General features: G+C 44.0%; 1 long non-coding RNA gene across 1 annotated transcript in view; it reads right to left on the bottom strand.

Moving 5' to 3' along the window:
• LOC139439135 (uncharacterized) overlaps positions 1 to 11,618 on the bottom strand; it is a 28,750-nt gene extending 17,132 nt beyond the window's left edge. The window contains exon 1 of the long non-coding RNA XR_011648969.1: positions 11,531 to 11,618. This is a non-coding gene — a long non-coding RNA (uncharacterized lncRNA). The remainder of the gene's footprint in view (positions 1 to 11,530) is intronic.
• Positions 11,619 to 12,509: the final 891 nt, after the last annotated feature.

Here is a 12,509-nt window from a genome sequence, read left to right as displayed (position 1 = left end):
TCCTTGGGTAGGCGGAGCCGAGGCAGCTAGCACCGCGGCGGGTGGCGGGCGGGAGAGCCGAGCCACGCTGTGCTGCGGCGGGCGGCGGGCGGCGGGCGAAGGAGACAAGCCCAGCCGAGCCTAGCCGTGCCGCGGCGGGCGGCGGGCGGGAGAGCCGAGCCGCGCTGCGCCGTGGCGGCGGGCGGTGGGCGGGGAAGCCGAGTCCGGCCGAGCGCGGCTTAGCCGCAGCGGGCGGGGGGGCCGAGCCCAGCCACGCCGCGCCGGGCGGCGGGCGGGAAAGCCGAGCTCAGCCGAGCCGCGGCGGGCGGCGGGCGGGGGACCGGAGCCCAGCTGAGCCCAGCCGAGCCTGGCGGCGGGGTTTCTATTCTTTGTTTTTTTTATTTTTTATTTTTTTATTTTTTATTTTTATTTTTATTTTTTGTTGTTGTTGTTCTTGTTGTTCTTTTTTTTTTCTCAATCCTCTCTATCTTGTCCCCAATATTCTTCTTATACTATTTTACCTTAACAATACAATAGGTCCTACAGGAAATACCTCACATTTGCTGGGTTTCCTCACCCTCCACTGCCTCATTTCTCTGTGAATAGATTTAGCCTATCTACACTATCCCCTTTCCCCTACAACTTGATATCCTCCACCATCTGCTATCTCTCCTATATTCCATCTCCCTTTCTTTGATCCACAAAGTGTCTAACTCTTAATTTCTAATACCTTTGTTTAGTTTTCCATCTGGTATTCGTCCCTGAAACTATTACCTTTCTTTTCTCTTTCCCGCTCTCACGAAAACAATAGCCTCTTAGTACGTACCACATTCCTCCCATATTCAGTCGTCTACCTCATTATAGGTACTTTCCTACTACTATAACTCTACACAATTTACATGATCTAACCTCCATCCTCCCAGAACTCATATTGTTGCTTTGTAAACATATATCACCAATACTACTTCACACTTTTTCCTTCCTTACACAATTGACTTTCCCCAGCACTAATATTTTCCTTTAAAGTGAGCTTAACTAGCAATAAGAAATTGGAATAAGAAGAACAAAGTGACAAAGAGAAGATATAACACTTACGCAAAAACAACAGCTAATTAATCTCCAAGACTAGACAAAGAAGCTAAGGAACTGATTAAATCCGTCAAGAAAAAATGTTGACAAGACAGCAACAAAAATCTACAAACCAAACCAGTAATCAGGAAAACATGGCTGAATCCAATCAACAAACTGAAAATCAGGAAGGGGGCCAGGACTTCGCACAAGCAATGAAAGATCTCAGAACATTTATCACCGACAAATTTAATGAAGTAATGAAAGAGGTTAACAGCGTGAAGACAACACTTGGAGGGGAAATTGCAGACATGCGCAAAAAAATAACAGATATGATGGAAATGAACACCACAATTCAAGAAATCAAAAATACACTTGCAGCAAATATCAGCAGACTAAAAGAGGCAGAGCAGAGAATTAGTGATGTGGAAGACAGTGCATTGGAAATCAAACAGATAGTAGAAGTGGTCAATAAAAAGGTAGAAAAAATCCAGATAGGACTTAGGGACCTGAATGATAACGCAAAACGCTCAAACATACGTATTATAGGCATTCCAGAAGGAGAAGAGAAGGGAAAGGGGTCAGAAGGAGTGTTGCAGGAAATAATGAATGAAAACTTCCCAAATCTACTGAAAGAGACAGATGTACATATCCAAGAAGCACAGCGCACTCCACTGGTCATAAACCCCAACAGGCCCACCCCAAGACATATACTTGTCAAATTATCCAATGCTCAAGACAAAGAAAAAATTCTAAAAGCAGCAAGAGAAAAGAAAACCATCACATACAAGGGAAACTCCATAAGATTAAGTGCTGATTTCTCATCTGAAACCATGGAGGCAAGAAGGCAGTGGTATGATATAGTCAAGATACTAAAGGAAAAAAATCTCCAACCAAGAATACTCTATCCAGCTAAACTAGCATTCAAAAATGATGGAGAGTTCAAAATATTCACAGATAAACAGAAACTGAAAGAGTATATCAACAAGAAACCTCCCCTTCAAGAAATTCTTAAGGGAATTCTGCAGGAAGAAAGGAAAAAACAGGACAGTCAGAGATGGAGGAGAGTGTAAAAGCAACAAGAAAGACAAAAATAGAAGGGGAAAATAAAATAATACAAACAAAATATAACAAACACAAATCCAACCAAAATATGGCTACCATAAATAACTCTCTAAACGTAATAACACTGAATGTCAACGGATTAAACTCACCTATCAAAAGATTCAGACTGGGACACTGGATAAGGAAATACGACCCATCTATATGCTGCCTACAAGAGACACATCTTAGACCCAGAGACTCATGGAGGTTGAAAGTGAATGGCTGGAAAACAATCATACAAGCAAACAACAACCAAAAAAAGGCAGGAGTAGCTATATTAATATCAGACAAAATAGACTTTAAATGCGAAACAATTGTGAGAGACAAAGAAGGATACTATATTTTAGTGAAAGGGACAATTTGTCAAGAAGATTGAACAATCATAAATATTTATGCTCCTAACAAGGGCGCCTCTAAATATGTGAGGCAAACGCTGGAAAAACTAAGTGAAAGAATAGATGCATCTACAATTATAGTGGGGGATTTTAATACACCACTATCAACTCTGGACAGAACATCTCAAAAGAGAATCACTAAAGAAACAAAACATTTGAACAGTATATTAGAAGAGCTGGATCTAATAGACATATATAGATCATTACACCCAAACACAGCAGGATATACATTTTTCTCAAGCGCACATGGAACATTCTCCAAGATTGACCATATGCTAGGCCACAAAGAAAGGCTTAATGAATTCAGAAAGATCGAAATCATACAAAACAATATCTCTGACCACAGTGGAGGCAAGCTGGAAATTTGCAAGGGACAGAGACCCAGACTTCACACGACAATTTGAAAATTAAACAGCACACTCTTAGAAAAACAGTGGGTCAAAGAGGAAATCTCAAAAGAAATCAATGACTACCTTGAAACAAATGATAATGATAACACAACATACCAAAATTTATGGGATGCAGCAAAAGCGGTACTGAGAGGGAAATTTATAGCCATAAATTCATATATCAAAAAAGAAGAAAGAGCAGAAATTGAAGAATTAACTGCACATTTGAAGGAATTAGAAAAAGAACAACAAAGTAACCCAACAGGAAGAAGAAGGAAGGAAATAACAAAGATAAGAGCAGAACTAAATGAAATAGAAAATAAGAAAGCACTTGAAAAAATAAACAAGACCAAGAGCTGGTTTTTTGAGAAGATCAACAAAATTGACAAACCTTTAGCGAGACTAACAAAGAAAAAAAGAGAAAAGATGCAAATACACAAAATAAGAAATGAGAAAGGTGATATCACCACTGACCCCACAGAAATAAAGACTATCATAAGAGGATACTTTGAAAAACTATATTCCAACAAAAATGACAATTTAGAGGAAATGGACAAATTCCTAGAAATACATAAGCAGCCCATACTGACGAAAGAAGAAATTGATGATCTTAACAAACCAATCACAAGCAAAGAGATAGAATCAGTCATTAAAAATCTCCCAACTAAGAAGAGCCCAGGGCCAGACGGCTTCACAGGTGAATTCTACAAAACATTCCGGAAAGAACTAACACCAATCCTGTTGAAACTATTCCAAAAAATTGAAACAGAAGGAACACTGCCTAATTCCTTCTATGATGCCAACATTACCCTAGTACCAAAGCCAAACAAAGACACCACAAGAAAGGAAAATTACAGACCAATTTCTCTAATGAACCTAGACACAAAAATACTTAACAAAATACTTGCTAATCGTATTCAACAACACATTAAACGAATTATACACCATGACCAAGTGGGATTTATCCCAGGTATGCAAGGATGGTTCAACATAAGAAAATCAATCAATGTAATACACCATATAAACAGATTGAGAGAAAAAAACCACATGATTATATCTATAGATGCAGAAAAGGCATTTGACAAAATACAGCACCCCTTCCTGATAAAAACACTCCAAAAGATCGGAATACAAGGAAACTTTTTGAACATGATAAAGAGTATATATGAAAAACCTAAAGCCAACATTGTTTACAATGGCGAAGTACTGAAATCCTTCCCTCTAAAATCAGGAACAAGACAAGGATGCCCATTGTCTCCGCTCCTATTTAACATTGTCTTGGAAGTACTGGCTCGAGCACTGAGACAAGAACCAGATATAAAAGGCATTCAAATTGGAAGGGAAGAAGTCAAAATTTCATTATTTGCAGATGACATGATCCTATATATATAAAACCCTGAGAGATCTTCAACAAAGCTCCTAGAACTCATAAATGAGTTTAGCAAAGTCGCAGGTTATAAGATCAATGCGCAAAAATCAGTAGCATTTCTATACACCAATAATGTGCAAGATCAGGAGGAAATCAAGAAACAAATACCATTCACAATAGTAAATAAAAAAATCAAATACTTAGGAATAAATTTAACTAAAGAGGTAAAAAACTTATACATCGAGAACTATACAAGATTGTTCAAGGAAATCAAAGAAGACCTAAATAAATGGAAGAATATTCCCTGTTCATGGATAGGAAGACTGAATATTATTAAGATGTCTATCCTACCAAAACTGATCTACACATTCAATGCAATCCCAATAAAAATCAACACAGCCTTCTTTAAGGAACTAGAAAAACTAACTATGAAATTTATTTGGAATAAAAAGAGGCCCCGAATAGCCAAAGACATATTGAAAAAGAAAAACGAAATAGGAGGTATCACACTTCCTGACTTCAAAACATACTACAAAGCTACAGTAGTGAAAACAGCATGGTACTGGCATAAGGAGAGACACACAGACCAATGGAATCGAATTGAAAGTTCAGATATAGAACCTCATGTATATAGCCATATAATATTCGATAAAGCCACCAAACCCTCTCAACTGGGAGAGAATGGCCTATTCAACAAATGGTGCCTGGAGAACTGGATAGCCATATGTAGAAGAATGAAAGAGGATTACCATCTCACACCTTATACAAAGATCAACTCTAGATGGATCAAAGACCTAAATATAAGAGCCAAGACCATAAAGACCTTAGAAAGCAGTGTAGGGAAACATCTACAGGACCTTGTAATAGGAAATGGCTTCATGAATATCACACCAAAAGCACGAGCAGCAAAAGAACAAATAGATAAATGGGACTACCTCAAAATTAAAGCCTTCTGCACCTCAAAGGAGTTTGTCAAGAAAGTAAAAAGGGAACCCACACAATGGGAGAAAATATTTGGCAACCATATATCTGATAAGAGACTTATAACTTACATATATAAAGAACTCATAGATCTCGAAAACAAAAAGATAAACAACCCATTTAAAAAATGGGAAAAAGATTTAAACAGACACTTCTCCAAAGAAGAAATACAAATGGCTAAAAAGCACATAAAAAAATGCTCCAAATCCCTAACTATCAGGGAAATGCAAATCAAAACTACAATGAGATACCATCTCACTCCCATAAGATTGGCAGCCATGAAAAAAACAGTAGAATACAAATGCTGGAGAGGATGTGAAGAAAGGGGAACACTCATCCATTGCTGGTGGGAATGCAGAAGGATCCAACCATTCTGGAGGACAGTTTGGCAGTTTCTCAAAAAATTATCCATAGATTTGCCATATGACCCAGCAATACCACTGCTGGGTATATACCCATCAGATCTGAAAACAAGGACACAAACCGATATATGTACACCAATGTTCATAGCAGCATTGTTCACCATCGCCAAAAGTTGGAATCAATCCAAAAGTCCATCAACAGATGAGTGGATCAATAAAATGTGGTATATACACACAATGGAATACTACTCAGCTGTAAGAACCAATACACTACAATCGCACGTGATAACATGGATGAACCTTGAGAATCTTATGTTAAGTGAAGCAACCCAGGCATTGAAGGACAAATACTATATGACCTCAATGATATGAAATAAGTTAACTGCCTCAGAGAGCTAGAGCCTGGAAAAGTGGCTTACTGGAAATCGGGGGGTGGAGGAAGGATGTGAGTTAATGTCTGTAGGGGTGGAATCTGTGATGAGCTGGGGGTAAGTATGAGCACAAAGAAGGGACAAAATGGGGGCAAGGGGTTACCTTCGGGTGGGGTTTTCTGGGTTTGAGGGGGGCTGGGGATGGGAAGAGGGGTAATATGGTCCAAGAAATAGGTGGGAGGGAGGGGCAACATACAAACATGGGAGAGTGCCAGAAGTTCGTTGAGAACTAAATGTTGAGTAAAACGTATCAAAGTATAAATAGGAGGGTCACCTGGTTAGGACGCTCAGGGGGTATTTTCTGATGCGGGACGGACTCCGGAGGGAATAGCTGAAGGCTCATTTTGCCAAGGTGGGTTCTACCATTGGGTGGGGTGGACCCATATCCTGGGGAAGACTAATGCCGTCGAATAGAGAGAACTGTATCTCTCGTGAGAAAGGACGGCTCCCAGGGCATTAGATTGGCAGGCATTGTGGGCCCTAAGGGGAGGGGAAAATGGACGTGCAATGGATGGAACAAAGGTAAATAAGGGGGCAAAAGAGGAGTTATGTGAGAGTACACGAGGATGAATATAAAACAGCTAATATTACACCAAAAACATATAGGGGACGACAGACTAATAATGAAAACCATAAGACAAAACATAGGATAACTAAAAAATGTAGAAAACTGTACAACCTAAAGTATGGACCACATAGTAAGCACAAATGTTACCTTGTTTGAAAACTATAGTTTCGGAATCTGTACATCAGTTTCAGGAAATATGATATGAATAAGTTAAAAGATTATTGCTGTGGAAGGGAAAAGGTTTTATGGTGGATCTGGGGAAATACTGTATATTGTATATATGAATTTTGGTGATCTAAGACTCTTCTGAAGCTGACATTATGTTGGGATTCACTTTACGGGAAGTTTTGGATCACAGAGTGGTTCAACAATGGCAGCGGAGGAATACTGATATGGGATGTTATTGACAGGATATATATGGTTGACAGGGAGTTATACAGGGCATATGCCCAGGGTATATGGTAATGTCTATATATACTCATAGTGGAAACAATTAAAAACAACAGCTGGGGGGGTACTGGGCTCCTGGCCGGGGGGTCACTGTTGTGGGCCCTGGGAGAGCAGCGGCAATCCTCCAGGTGCAACGGCAAGAACCAGGAAGGAAGGAGGGCCCAACAGTGGGCTCTTGATACTAATGGCTACACTTTTGAGCCTATGCACCTGCAATAAGAACAAGGCCTAGAGTAGCATTGTGCCTGGGGGTTTCCTCCTGACAGCCTTCATGTTACTCAAATGTGGCCACTCTCACAGCCAAACTCAGCGTGTAGATGTGATGCATTCCCCCCAGCGTGGGACACGACACCCGGGGATGAGCCTCCCTGGCACCGAGGGATCACTACCACATACCAGCTGAAGAAGCAACTAGAAAATGACCTTGAATTAAAGATTCAATGCGGAACAGCAGAATATACCTGTCTACATATAATAACATGACTTCGGGAAGCGGTTTGACCTAATGTAAGGGGGAAATGGAAAGGAGAAATGAGATTATAAGGCTGTGAGTCTCTAAAAAAGAGTCTGGAGGTTGTCAGAAGGAATACCCCTATGTACAACTGAACAGAGTCTAAGAGACAGATAAGGTAGATACAACCCCAGGTATTGGTTCTTTTGAGGGATAAAGAGACCCACGGGTTCTATGGTCATGGCAGAAGGGGTTCACTGCCATGACAGATGGCCCTTCTTTGGAGCTGGTGTTTCTGCGTGATGGAAATGGACTCAGAGGGGATCTCTTTTCACAAGACTTGCATGCTACTTTATTGGAATTGTAGTTGGTGCTGAGTTTAAGATATATGTAGGGGATTTGAATCTCTGGACTGATAATATGACACCCAGGCCCAGAGCCTCAACAGACTTCAGCTCCTACACTTTGACTTATTGGACTTACTCCACTCAGCTAACATGGAGTTGAAGAAGGTCAACCACCACAACATGGAGCCTAGAGTGTCTACAACTAGAAGCGGGAAGAGTGCATCCAGTACCCATGTGGAATCTAAGCCCTCACTTGACATAGGTGTGCAATGGACACAACCAATCCAATGTCCACAGAGGAAATGTGAAATGGGTGTGGGAACGGTACCCATGGGGGCTGCTGGGTGTGGGGAACGGGAGGAAGAGATGAGATGTGGAGGCATTTTCAGGACGTGGAGTTGTCCTGGATAGTGCTTCACGGACAATTACGGGACACTGTAGATCCCCCCAGGGCCCACTGGATGGAACGTGAGAGAGTCTGGGCTATGATGTGGACCATTGACTATGGGGTGCAGTGATGCTCAGAGATGAACTTACCAGGTGCAATGGATGTATCACGATGATGGGAGAGAGTGTTGCTGCGGGGGGAGTGGGGGGCGGGGGCGGTGGGTTTGAATGGGACCTCATATATTTTTTTAATGTAATTAAAAAATAATAATAATAAATAAATATTTAAAAAAAAATACAGCAGCAAGAGTGTAAACTACAATGTAAACTATAATCCATGCGGTGCAGCACTGCTCCCAAATGTACTCATCAAATGCAATGAATGTGCCAAACTGATGAAAGAGGTTGTTGATGTGGGAGGAGTGGGGGGGGAGGGGAGTGGAGGTATATGGGAACCTCTTATATTTGTTAATGTAACATTTTGTGTATCTTTTAAAAAAAAAAGATAAAAAAAGAAAAAATACAATAGCAGTGGGGAGCAGATGTAACTCAAGGGGTTGAGCGCCTGCTTCCCACAAGGTAGGTCCCAGGTTTGGTCCCCAGTGCCTACTAAAAACAAAGACAAGCACCAGCAAATCAAACGATAAAGCCAATTCAGTGAGGCTGAAGCGGCTCATTGGTTGAGTGCTGGCTTCCCACATATGAGGTCCCAGGTTCAATCCCTGGCCCCGGTACCTTAAAATAAATAAATAAATAAATACTAAAATGGAAAAAGAAAATGTGACAAACCTTCTATTTGTAAAGTCTGGGTGATGTACATACAGGTTGCACTGTATCATTTTCTCTACTTCTGTGTGTAATTGAAAAATTTCATAATAAAAGAGGACTTCTGTTCTATAAAGCAAAAAAAAAAAAAAAAAAAGAAAAAAAACAGTGTGGAACTGGCCTAAAGATAATGCATCGTTGGACCATTGGAATAGAATTGAAAGTACAGAAATAAGCCCAAACATATATGGACAATTGATTTTGTACAAAATTGTCAGTAACACACATATGTGAAAGATTAGATTCTAACAAATGACATCATTAAAACCTGGATATCCCCTTGCAAAGGAATGAGGCTCGACTCCTACCTCATATCATATACAAAAATTGACTCAAATTGGATGAAGGTCCTAATTATAATGGCTAAAAATGCAAAGCTCTTTGAAGAAAACAATCTTTATGATATACTATTTGGCTATGGAGTCATAGATATGATGCCAAAGTATGAACAACAAAAGAAACAATATGTAAGTTCCATTTCATAACAATTAAAACTAATTCATTAAGGCAGTATTAAGAAAACTGAAAATATTTTATAAAATGGGAGAATAGTGGCAGATCATAGACTACTAAGGGTTTAATGTCTAAAATATACAGAAATTTTTGCAATGCAACAACAGAAGCATAAAAAACTCAGTCAAACAAAAGGCAAAAGCTTGAACATACCAAAGAAGATGCACAAATGAAAAATAAGCATATGAAAAGAGCCCCTACATCATTAGCCAGTAAGGAAATATAAATGCAAACTAGGTTTATGTGGCCTTGACCAACCCACTTAGCCCCTCCAAGCCTTAGTCGCCTCATCCTAAAAGAGGGGAATCGAACACACTCCCTCAGTTGTCAGGGACTAAAGTGTCTAGTTCGTTGCTTATCATGTAGTAAGTGCTCAGTTAATGTGATTTCACACACCCCTGGTGCCAGAGCTCCTCCTCCAACCCTGGCTGGGCTGTGCCCCCACTGGGCCAAACAGCAGAGCCTGGGAGAGCAGTAGGATGGCTGCCCAGCAGCGGGGGGCCCTCTGGCCTCACTGCCCTTTCCAAAAAGACTAAACTAGAGAGGCTGTCATCCCCTCCAGATCCAGCCGTCCTCCAACCCTGATCCACTCTCCAAGGGGATGTCAACCAGGCGAGACTGTCCAGGGTGTGTCAGAAGTCCCCCCACTGGGCAGAGGAAAGGATTCTCTTCCAAGATCTGCTGCCATCACTTGACCCTGGGTCCCTCACTCACCCCTAGGGCCTCACCCCTCCCACCCAGACTTGGATGGACACCCCCCTTTGCTCCTGTCCATTCCAGGGCTGTTTGGAGGATGAAAGAAGACAACCACGGTGAAACCGTAAAGTGCTCCAGCAGAATTACCATTGGCTGCACTTCCATTACTCTTCAATGAATGCAAAGTTCACTGCCAACCCAACAGGAGGAGCTGAAGGTAGAAGCAAGACAATCTCTCCAAGGCTGACCCTGCACCTCCCTTTCCTTCTTTGGAAGGACAACCTCACAGGGGCCAGGAGGCACCTGAGCCACTGCCCAGGGGCCAAGGCCACAAGCAGACCCACCAGCTGCTCCTGAAAGTGACTGTGAAGAAGGAAGCAAAGCCACCAGAAGAAGCAAAGCAAAGGATTTTCCAAGCACCAGCGACACTTAAAATACCCAAAGAAAGCCACGAACCTGCTTCTTTGGGACCCTGTAGAGACAGAAGTCTTCTAGACTAAAGATCAGCCCACTTGGAGGCCACTTAAAAGAAGGGACAGAAGCTTCAGAAACATTGTGGTGGCTTATGTTCCCTTCCTTATAAAGAACTAAAAGAAAACAGAGTTTGACAGCCAAGAGATTTCAAATGGAGTCAGGAGGCCACGCGGGAGGTGACTCTTAGGCAGGTCTCAGGTGTCACAAACCACTCGAGTCTGCAAAGCCTCAGGCACAGGCTCCTCAAAACCTCAGGGGCATCCCCACACCAAAAAGCAAAGCGCAATGAAAGGACTCAGCTAACTCCTAACATAACCCCAACCATCCTCCAACCACAGTCAACTTTTGTGCTCGTCTTTTGCTTTGAAATCTCCTGCTTGGAAATGCCACAACACAACACTACTTGGGGTGCTCCCTGAATCTCTGCTCCCCGAATTGCCATTGAGGCCAAATGAACGTCTTGGTTGCCTTGCATCTTAGTCTATTTCTCAGTAGAAACCTCCAACGGAAAAGTATCTGGACACAAAAACCTGGAGCATCCTTCTGCCTCGGGAAACGAGGCATTCCCAGTGCCACCTCTCTTGCGACTGACCCCTGGGCCTCCCGCAGCGCCCACAAAACAGGGGCTCCCCAGGCCCTGGACCCAGGCAGAACCTCCCTGTGGAGCCTGGACCTGCTCCAACAACCCTCCCCGCCCCCCCACCCCCACCCCCAGTGCACCAGGCGCCCCCAGCAACTTACTTGTCCAGGACGAAATAGAGATCCAAGGAGGGCTGGCAGGTTCCCAAATCCCCTGAATTCTGGAGCCACGCGCCCCTCCCGCTCCGAACTTGATGGGGTCTGCCCCCCACGCTCAACACCTGCAGCTGCAGGAGCAGCAGCAGCAGCCATAAGGGCGCTGGCCCGGGCGCCCGGGGAGCGCGGCTCCCCATCTTTCTGGTCTCTCTGGAAGCCTGGAGTCAGGCCCAGCAAGTCCACCAAAGTCTCTTCCAAGCGCTACCTCCGCCTCTGCGCGTGCTCAGCGGCCGCCGGCCCGCGGCTCTAGCCTAGACACGCACGACCTCGCCACGCACCCACGGAGCGCGCCAAGCAAGACAGCGACTGGCTCTGGGCACCAGCCGCAACTGCCTGCTCGCCCCCTTCCGCCGCCCCGGGGCCAGGTTATTACGACGGCCATGAGGCTGACGTGGCCACTTTGTGACCTGCAGCACTGCGGGGCTGCTCACAACAGCAAGGGGGAGTCACAGGATCTGTGCGGGGTGGGAGGGGCTAAACGAGGCGCCCCTTTCCCCCAGACCCTCACAGGGGGCCTCTAGGACCCTCAAAATCGCTGCGTTTTTCCTTAATAGCATGTTACCAGAAGGGTCTGGGTGCTGGCGGATGAGGACCCGGCACTCCCTCGCCCCCCACCTGCTCTCCCCACCCCGGCCTGGGAGCAGAGCCTGGAGGCAGAGGCTGGGCTCAGGCATCTCTCTGGTCCTGTTACTGTCAATTCTGCGGGGAACGCAAGTGGAACCCAGAGGGTGCTCGCAGGCTGAGGACGCCTCCCTCTCCTCACCCAGCAGGAGGCGGTCCTCCCCTGACCAGCTCCAGGGGGAAACCGAGGCCCTGCAGGAGGGGCCAGCGCCGAGGGCATGCAGCAGGCAGTGAGGGAGGCGGGGCCAGCCACGGGCTCCGAGGGTCTCCAGACTCTCCCTTGGGGCTGCCTCTGGAGGGGTGG

Source organism: Dasypus novemcinctus, chromosome 6 (assembly GCF_030445035.2).
Source record: "Dasypus novemcinctus isolate mDasNov1 chromosome 6, mDasNov1.1.hap2, whole genome shotgun sequence".
In the NCBI taxonomy this organism is placed as follows: domain Eukaryota; kingdom Metazoa; phylum Chordata; class Mammalia; order Cingulata; family Dasypodidae; genus Dasypus; species Dasypus novemcinctus.
This window is presented reverse-complemented; position numbering and strand designations above follow the sequence as displayed.